This window comes from Oncorhynchus masou, chromosome 13, assembly GCF_036934945.1.
Source record: "Oncorhynchus masou masou isolate Uvic2021 chromosome 13, UVic_Omas_1.1, whole genome shotgun sequence".
In the NCBI taxonomy this organism is placed as follows: Eukaryota; Metazoa; Chordata; class Actinopteri; order Salmoniformes; family Salmonidae; genus Oncorhynchus; species Oncorhynchus masou.
In genome coordinates, this window is record NC_088224.1 from 91,691,369 (window position 1) to 91,700,984 (window position 9,616).

Consider the following 9,616-nt stretch of genomic DNA (forward strand, 5'->3'; position numbering starts at 1 on the left):
CTGCCAGAGGCCCGGACAACAGGCCCTCCGATTTAACACACTGAACTCTATCAGAGAAGTAGTTGGTGAACCAGGAGAGGCAGTCTCTTTCAGAAACCAAGGCTGTTGAGTCTGTCAATAACATTGTGGTGATTGACAGAGTCGAAAGCCTTGGCCAGGTCGGTGAATACGGCTGCACAGTAATGTCTCTTATCGATGGTGGTTATGATGTCGTTTAGAACCTTGAGTGTGGCTGAGGTGCACCGGTGACCGGCTCTGAAACCAGATTGCATAGTGGAGACGGTATGGTGGGAAAAGCTGTTTGAAAAAGCTAGCCTTAGCTTTTCTAACTGACTGTGTATATTGGTTTTGGTATATTGGTTTCTAGCTTCCCTGAAAAGTTGCAAATCGCCATAGGATGTTTTTGTGCTGTTCAAGGGCAGTCAGGTCTGGAGAGAACCAAGGGCTATATCTGTTCCTGGTTATACATTTTTTGAATGGAGCATGCTTATTTAAGATGGTGAGGAAGGCACTTTTAAAGAATAACCAGGCATCCTCTACTGACGGGATGAGGTCAATATCCTTCCAGGATACCCGGGCCAGGTCGATTTAGAGAGGTCTGCTTGCTGAAGTGTTTTAGGGAGCGTTTAACAGTGATGAGGGGTGGTCGCTTGACCGCAGACCCATTACGGACACAGGAAAAAGTAGTGCATTGTAAAGGGAATGGGTTGCCATTTGGGACACATGATATGATTAGTCCCTCGTTGTTCAGAGATGAAGCCCAGGCCTAGATCTGTCATCTACAGGCCCTGTGATAGACTACTTCTTTAAATCTCTTTCACAGGTGAGGTTTAAACCAAAGTATTCGATCTCTCAATCCACTGTTGAATCAGTCACCTTCCTGTCTCTTCCTGCTCTGTTGTTCCTCCTCGCTTTCTGATCCTCTGTCCTCCTCTTTCTGCTCTGCTGTTCCTCCTCTCTTTCCGATCCTCTGTCCTCCTCTCTCTGATCCTCTGTCCTCCTCTCTTTCTGTTCCTGTTCTCCTCTCTGATCCTCTGTCCTCCTCTCTTTCTGATCCTCTGTCCTCCTCTCTTTCTGATCCTCTGTCCTCCTCTCTTTCTGATCCTCTGTCCTCCTCTCTTTCTGATCCTCTGTTCTCCTCTCTTTCCGTTCCTCTGTCCTCCTCTTTCCGATCCTCTGTCCTCCACTCTTTCCCTCTGTCCTCCCTCTTTAGAGATCCTGTTCTCCTCTTTCTGTTCCGTGATGTCCTCCTCTCACTGATCCTCTGTCATCCTCTCTTTCTGATCCTCTGTCCTCCTCTCTTTCTGATCCTCTGTTCTCCTCTCTTTCTGTTCCGCTGTCCTCCTCTCTTTCTGATCCTCTGTTCTCCTCTTTTCTGTTCTGCTGTCCTCCTCTCTTTCTGATCTTCTGTCCTCCTCTCTTTCTGTTCACGCTGTCCTCCTCTCTTTCTGATCCTCTGTTCCTCCTCTTTCTGATCCTGTTCTCCTCTCTCCGATCCTCTGTTCTCCTCTCTCTGATCCTCTGTCCTCCTCTCTCTGATCCTCTGTCCTCCTCTCTTTCTGTTCCTGTCCTCCTCTTTGATCCGCTGTCCTCCTCTCACTGATCCTCTGTCCTCCTCTCTTTCTGATCCTCTGTTCTCCTCTCTTTCTGATCCTCTGTTCTCCTCTCTTTCTGTTCCTCTGTCCTCCTCTCATTCTGATCCTCTGTCCTCCTCTCTTTCTGATCCTCTGTTCTCCTCTCTTTCTGTTCCTCTGTCCTCCTCTCATTCTGATCCTCTGTCCTCCTCTCTTTCTGATCCTCTGTCCTCCTCTCTTTCTGATCCTCTGTTCTCCTCTTTTCTGTTCCTCTGTTCTTCTCTCTTTGATCCTCTGTCCTCCTCTCTTTCCGATCCTCTGTCCTCCTCTCTTTCCGATCCTCTGTCCTCCTCTCTTTCCGTTCCACTGTCCTCCTCTTTCCGATCCTCTGTCCTCCTCTCTTTCCCTCTGTCCTCTCTTTCCCTCTGTCCTCTCTTTCTCTGTCCTCTCTTTCCCTCTGTCCTCCTCTTTCCGATCCTCTGTTCTCCTCTCTTTCCGTTCCTCTGTCCTCCTCTTTCCGATCCTCTGTCCTCTCTTTCTCTGTCCTCTCTTTCCCTCTGTCCTCCTCTTTCTGTTCCTCTGTTCTCCTTTCTGTTCCTGTTCTCCTCTCTCTGATCCTCTGTTCTCCTCTCTTTCTGTTCCTCTGTCCTCCTCTCTTTCTGTATCTTCTGACAGTGGACCCCACTCTTCCTCCTCTCCTTCACCCTCTTCCTCCAGTCCAGCTCTATTTCAAACTCATCCTCCACTGGCCCCGTGTCGTCCTCTTCCAGTCTCCTCCATCGATTCAGAACGAGGGGGTCAGAGGCAGCCTCCTCTGTTGGTTTAGCAGTAGGAGGGGGCCGGAGGCAAACTTCACCGCTGCCACTACGTTGGAAAAACGTCTCACAGTCCTCCCTCCAACATTTGATGTTGATGTTATACCCAGCTACCTTCATCTCTTTCCAGCTTCTTGAGGACAATGGACTTAACCCCTCCCTTGGGTCAGTGTTGAGTTGATGATATAGACCAGTGCAGAAAGCCTGGGGGTTTCTACCTCTCAGGGCCACAGAGGCAGCCACACAGTTGTGGATGGTGGAACGACCTGTTGCAGTATTGATGGTGGTATAAAGCCATGATGTCTTCCTGGACAACTCATCATACAACATATGAAAAAGCCTTCATATTCTCCAACGAGGTACTACTCAAGGTTGCCTTGACCTCTGCTAATATTTTTGTATTTCTCGACACATGGTTTCATTCGTCAAGGCTAACCTGACAAATGTCATCAATTTGCTTTTTGCCAAGTTTTCAACCATTCCAGAAGATTCTGAGGAAAACTTTTCAACTCTTTTTGGTTAAGGTGTGTTATGACAACCTTCAAAACAATGTTTAATTAAGACCGTATTATTCTGAAAATACAGTAGGTACGTACGTATACTACAGTTTGATTGGGAGTTAGCTCGGTAGTTTGATTGGGAGTTAGCTCGGTAGTTTGATTGGGAGTTAGCTCGGTAGTTTGATTGGGAGTTAGCTCGGTAGTTTGATTGGGAGTTAGCTCGGTAGTTTGATTGGGAGTTAGCTCGGTAGTTTGATTGGGAGTTAGCTCGGGAGTTTGATTGGGAGTTAGCTCGGTAGTTTGATTGGGAGTTAGCTCGGTAGTTTGATTGGGAGTTAGCTCGGGAGTTTGATTGGGAGTTAGCTCGGGAGTTAGCTCGGTAGTTTGATTGGGAGTTTGATTGCTAGTTAGTTCGGTAGTTTGATTGGGAGTTAGCTCGGTAGTTTGATTGGGAGTTAGCTCGGTAGTTTGATTGCTAGTTAGCTCGGTAGTTTGATTGCTAGTTAGCGAGGTGATGCATGTTCTGGATGCTGCTTCAAAAACACTGAGATGTGGTGTATAATACACTACACAGTGCCAATGTTTGACTGAAGATTCGTCTTGAATTAAATTTAGCTGATCTATTGATCGCTCCGTTCATCACATCATGGAGAAGAAACGTTAGTGGGCATGGCGTTTGGCCGGAGGGGATGGGTAGCCAGGTAATATCTATGGCTGTGTTTACACATGTTGCCCTGCTCAGACGTTGCATGCATCAGCCAATGGTTGCGTGCCAGGTCATCGAATGACAGATTGCTGTAACATATGTGGTCAGCTGATAGGTAAAATACTCATCCAGGCTCCCCCTTTTTGTCTATTGCAAAACATTTTGCAACAAACTGTTTGCAACAAAAACTAGTTTCTATTGGACATGCCTTTTGCACACAATGTGGACTCTTTTAAAAAAAAAAAATTATGTATTTTTTTTCTACTGTGTTATTGACTTGTTTATTGTTTACTCCATGTGTAACTCTGTGTTGCTGTCTGTTCACACTGCTATGCTTTATCTTGGCCAGGTTGAAGTTGTACATGAGAACTTGTTCTCAACTCAGCCTACATGGTTAAATAAAGGTGAAAATAAAAAATAAAAAAATCAGGTATGTCCCTCCCCGTTTCATACCGTTTGCGGTTTTCGTGGCAAGACGTAATGAATACACCCCAGATATTTTCACATCGGATATTTTTCAGAGCTGATATGATTAGTCAAAATACCAATTATTGGAAGTAAAAAAATCTAAATTGGGCTGTCTGTGTAAACGCAGCCTAATGACCCTCATTGTCTTATGTCCATAGCATGTCGATACCACCTGCACTGATTGGTTGAGGGACAATGACATAATCTATGGTTTCAACTATATTTGGTTGCTATGGTAATAGGCAGCTGCATAGTTGGTTAGTAAGTCAGCTACCTGACAAGACTGCTCCTCAGGGGACCATTTTATAGGGAGCAAGTTGTACTTCTGGCTGCAAAGAACTAGGTCGTAGATGTAAATGAGAACTTGTTCTCAACTGGCCTACCTGGTTAAATAAAGGTGAAATAAATCAAATAAACTAGGCCTACGGCAGCCATTGTTGTTTGTTTACATCTTTCTGAACGCACCAAAGATGGTGGAGAAATGAAAAGTTCACTCAGGCCGTTTACCGTTGAACAAAAAAAACAAACAGTTCCGTTCTACTTAACTGGGTGTGTCTCCCATAAGCACCAATGCAATAGCTGCTGGGTCTGGTCGACTTAGTTCATTGACTTTCATTGAACCAGAAACAAAACTGCGAGTGGGGTGTCTCGCTCCCTCTTCCGTCTCTGATAAATCGCATATGTACATTGGCTTTGATACTTTAATTGGTCTCTGGCTCCCCCCTGTGGATACACTTGTAGACAGTGTGCAGTAGGTTGCACAGTTCATATACTATATATGTATTCTACATTTGTGGGTGTGTGTGGACTTCCATTTGACTATCAGTTCATAGTCATAAAACTAAGTCCTCAATGCAAAGTCCAATGAACGTATTGGGTTGCACCTGTACAGCTGTAGCTACCGCATACCTGGTGGACATGTCGGGTCGCCACACTATTTACAAGCACAAAGTCGTAAACCCTGCCTATAGGGGTTATATATTTACAGGGAAACTGTTTATAAAATGTTTCTTGTTAAAATGTGATTTTAAACCTAACCTTAACCACACTACTAACCTTATGCCTACCCTTTACCTTACTTTTTTTCCGTGAATTTTTACAATCTTGCCCATTTTGACTTTATGGTGGTGCGATCTAGTGGAAACCTGTCGCCAGCGTGGTAGAGGAACACATTTATTTTCTGCGTCAGAGAGTTTCCTGTGACGTCAGTTGAAAGAGCAATTCCACTAGTGATGCCGCGTTCAAACCAACTGGGAACTTGGAAATCTCAGATTTCAGTGCGTTCACGACACTTGGCACTTCAGGGCAAAAAACGCGCTCCGACTGATAAAAAAAATCGTTTTGAACGGTCATCCAACTCGGCATTTCAAAATGGATACTCTTATATATTTCTAGAGCGACCGACTTTTCCGACCTGAAGATCACTGACGTCATGATTCGACCTCGTCCCCCCCCACGAGTTTCCAGTTGTCTTTAAAGTACCATGAGACAGCAAACCCCTCGGTGACCGCCAGAATGAGTGATCACCCATCATCAAGTGTAAATCCGTAGACAACTGATTCGGGATTTCTATTACCGCATATACAGTAATATGAGTTCATAAATAAATATATATATTTGAGATGTTTTCACTATTTTGTAGCTAGAGGTCGCTGAACGGTTGCATCATCTTTGTTCCGTGAATGAGGCGCTGTCTGATCTGGAGCCGCAAAAACAGGATGACAATTCAGGTTACCTTGGTGACAGCCAGTAGTAACTGACTGATTATGGTACAAGAAGTTTTGGCCCAACATCACAGGTGAGGACAAATACTTTTTGTTGCTTGGTGGCAATGATCATTCTTCCAGAGACCAAACGCTAGTGTAATATATAGTAAGCAAGAAGCTACATTCAATGTTTCATAATGTAGTATTAGTTGTACAATTTACTGTAAAGGAGGACTAATTTGTAACAGTATTTTAGATTTTTCTCACAGGTTATATCCCCTCCCTAGTCCTTATACTTTCTGCTTGGACTGCGTTCAACAATCCACCAGGGTTCTCTCTCCACCGACTCAATCTCTGTCATTCTAGATGGTGAATAATCTTCAAACATCAAATATAATGCTAAATATTCCCATGATTTGTGATATGTCTACTTTTAAACAGTAGTCCAAGGTTTGTATGCATATTCCATTTTCCACAACAGTTTTTTTACACTTTACGGCAGACTCCTCAACTCAATGTTAAAAATCGCATTACAATTTAACGTCCAGTTGCACCTGTGTATATTTATGCTTTATCGAACAGTAGGCCACAGTTTCTGTGTTCCTGTATCAAAGGCTTCACATTAGTTCCCTCTGTTGTCCAGGGCTGGATGGATGGATAGCTCAGACCTGGCTAGACATAGTGACAGACAACCTTGGGGAGAAGAATGGTGTGGAGTCAGCTGTATGAGGTAGGTAGGTTATGTGCCTTCAACACAGAGGCTGTGAGTCCCAAAATGCCACCTTATTCTCTATATAGTGCACTACTTTTGACCAGAGCCTTATGGGTCCTGGTCAAAAGTAATGCACTATATAGGGTCTAGTGTGCCATTTGTAGCCCACAAATGCACTGTGAACCATAATATCATCCTCTCCACCCTCTCAGGCCTGGGAGTCTCAGGCTCCTCACACTTCTGGATTCCCTCCTACCTAGCAGGTTGCTCCTACCAGATGGCGTGGGGAGAATCTGTGACTAAACCACATACTCTTTCTACTGGTGTCCCCCAGGGCTCGGTTCTAGGCCCTCTCCTCTTTATAAGGCTCTGGCATATCCTCACACGGGCCCTATCATTGATATGCTGATGAAACAACTACTTTTGTCGTCATTCCTCCCCTTCTGACACCCAGGTGGCAACATGCATCTCTGTGTGCCTGACAGACATATCAGCTTGGATGTCATCCCACCACCTCAAGCTCAACAAGACAGAGCTGCTCTTCCTCCCAGTCAAAGCCCGCCCCAAGACCTCTCCATCCCAGTTGACAACTCCATGGTGTCCCTCTCCCAGAGTTCAAAAAGCCTTGGTGAGACCCCTGCAAACATCAAAGCAGTGACCCACTCCTGCAGGTTCTACAACAGCTATTATCAAACTGGGGTACGCCAAATAAAATTAATATATCCACATTTTCTCCCAGGGGCTATACATTTGGGTGATGTCTTTTTCTCGACCTGAGTAGCCTCGTTTCACTGCCAAAAATCAAATTAAACCATCTAGTATTCAGCGAAATTACAACAATGTCAAATACATGTAGCCAATTCAAGTAATGAACATCCAATCAAATTAACCGATACTCACCGTGGTCACAGTCCTCTGTGCCCACGGTGCCCAGTGGAAGAGTGGTCTGCTGAAGTAAGACATTCTAATAAGAGAGGGATCTCTGCTGTAAGCTACCAGTCATGTTTTTGGTTCGTCTCACTGAACAATATATTTTAACTTAGAAAAATGGAATAAGATGGACCTGATTCTAGACATTTTGGAATACAGGCCCTGGTTTCCAGACTGAAGTAAATGGAAAGATTCTGGAACATTCTCTCTCATGTTGCAAGAATTTCGGGTGGTTTACACGGTCTACTGGTGGCTGTATGGGTGGGGGGGGGGGGCTCTGATCCTGGCAGCAGGGAGGCTCCTGGGTGTATCAGTTACGGTAAGACACAACTGTCTGCTGGAATTACACTGATGTAAACAAACACACACACACACTGTATCCCCTCCCCCTCCTCTCTGTCTGTCTGGCTCTCCAGATATGGTGCGTTTGGGCTCACATTAAATACCTTACCAAAGATGAGGCGGAGGAACAGAGGGAGTGAAAACGACAGAACACTGATATGGCGTCAGGAACTCCTACTTCGCTGTACACCCGAAAAACAACCACATTCAAATTAAAACCCAAGGTTTGATTTTAAACGAGCCCTAAAAGACAGTGAATAACTTCTGAATTGAAGTACACATCCTCTGTGATTTCACTCTTTCTGTGCACTTAGCAAAATAAATAATATGTGGTTGCACCACTTGAATATTCACGTTAACTTGAGACTTTTAAAGGACTGTATTTATACCAAATTTATTGAAAGTCGTGTTTATTATTTTTTTAATAAACTGGTTTCAAAGTATTTGTACCTGGTTCTAACTTGCGTTCTTTGTTCTGATCTTGTCCACATTCTGATTGTGATCAGATCCTCCTGACATGTTTGTTGACCGGTATGGACAATTAAAAGACACTGAATGTTATCTGATCTTCCTGACCACCTTCGGAGGTAGTCACACGCATTGTGATCTGGACAGAGAAACCATTTTTACTGAACAAAAAAAAATTATATTTACTCAGTTACAGTTCATATAAAAGGAAAAAATCAGTCAACTGAAATAAATTCATTAAAAATAAATCTATGGATTTCACATGACTGGGCAGGGGCGCAGTCATGGGTGGGCTTAGAAGGTCAGAGGCCCACCCACTAGAATACATGTTTGTTTTTTTCCCCCACAAAAAAGGGCTTTACGACAGACAGAAATGCTCTTCAGTTTCATCATCTGTCCGGGTGGCTCTCAGATAATGAAGCCGGGGAAAAAAATAATAATGTCTTGGCTATTTTATTTCAGCTTATGAAACCAACACTTTACATGTTTAATAGATTGTTGATTCAGTATAAAAATCATAATTATTCCACCCACTAAATTCACTGACAAGTGGCACCATTGACAATAAATACAAAATTATTTTGGAAAGGTTGGCTGTGAAATTATTTGCATAAAAGGGGAAGGGACAAGGAAATCTGTTCACAACATTTCACCAAATCACATGACAAGTATGACTGGAGGCACAACCTGTTTGATAAAGCATGACTGGAGGCACAACCTGTTTGATAAAGCATGACTGGAGGCACAACCTGTTTGATAAAGCATGACTGGAGGCACAACCTGTTTGATAAAGCATGACTGGAGGCACAACCTGTTTGAGAAAGCATGACTGGAGGCACAACCTGTTTGAGAAAGCATGACTGGAGGCACAACCTGTTTGATAAAGCATACAGAGCTGTATTTTTGATATTGTAACGTAACGAGTAAATAAAGAGTTGTGGACTGGAGAGATGTCAGTTTCGTGAATAATGTTGTCCTTTACTAAGTAGGTGAGTGTATTGAATCTGATCCCTTTAATGACTAGTATTTCAATTACTCATCTTCACTGAACAAAAACATCCAACAATTTCATATTTTACTGGAGTTATATATGAACTGTAAGGAAATCGGTCAATTGAAAAATTCATTAAGTCCTAATCTATGGATTTCACATGACTGTGAATAATGATAACTTTAAAAAGGTAGAGGGCGTGGATCAGAAAACCAGTCAGTATCTGGTGTGACCCACCATTTTCCTCATGCAGCTGTAACGGATGTGAAACGGCTAGCTTAGTTAGCAGTGCGCGCTAAATAGCGTTTCAAATCGGTGACGTCACTTGCTCCGAGACCTTGAAGTAGTAGTTCCCCTTTTGCTCTGCAAGGGCCGCGCCTTTTGTGGAGAGATGGGTAACGACG

The 9,616-nt window shown here is 43.7% G+C and overlaps 1 long non-coding RNA gene across 1 annotated transcript; it reads left to right on the plus strand.

Moving 5' to 3' along the window:
- The first annotated feature begins 5,329 nt into the window (after positions 1–5,329).
- On the plus strand, positions 5,330–9,168 carry LOC135553229 (uncharacterized). The gene is made up of 4 exons (XR_010457568.1): positions 5,330–5,861; positions 6,413–6,499; positions 6,936–7,109; positions 7,828–9,168. It is a non-coding gene; the product is annotated as an uncharacterized LOC135553229 (long non-coding RNA).
- The last annotated feature ends 448 nt before the right edge of the window (positions 9,169–9,616 follow it).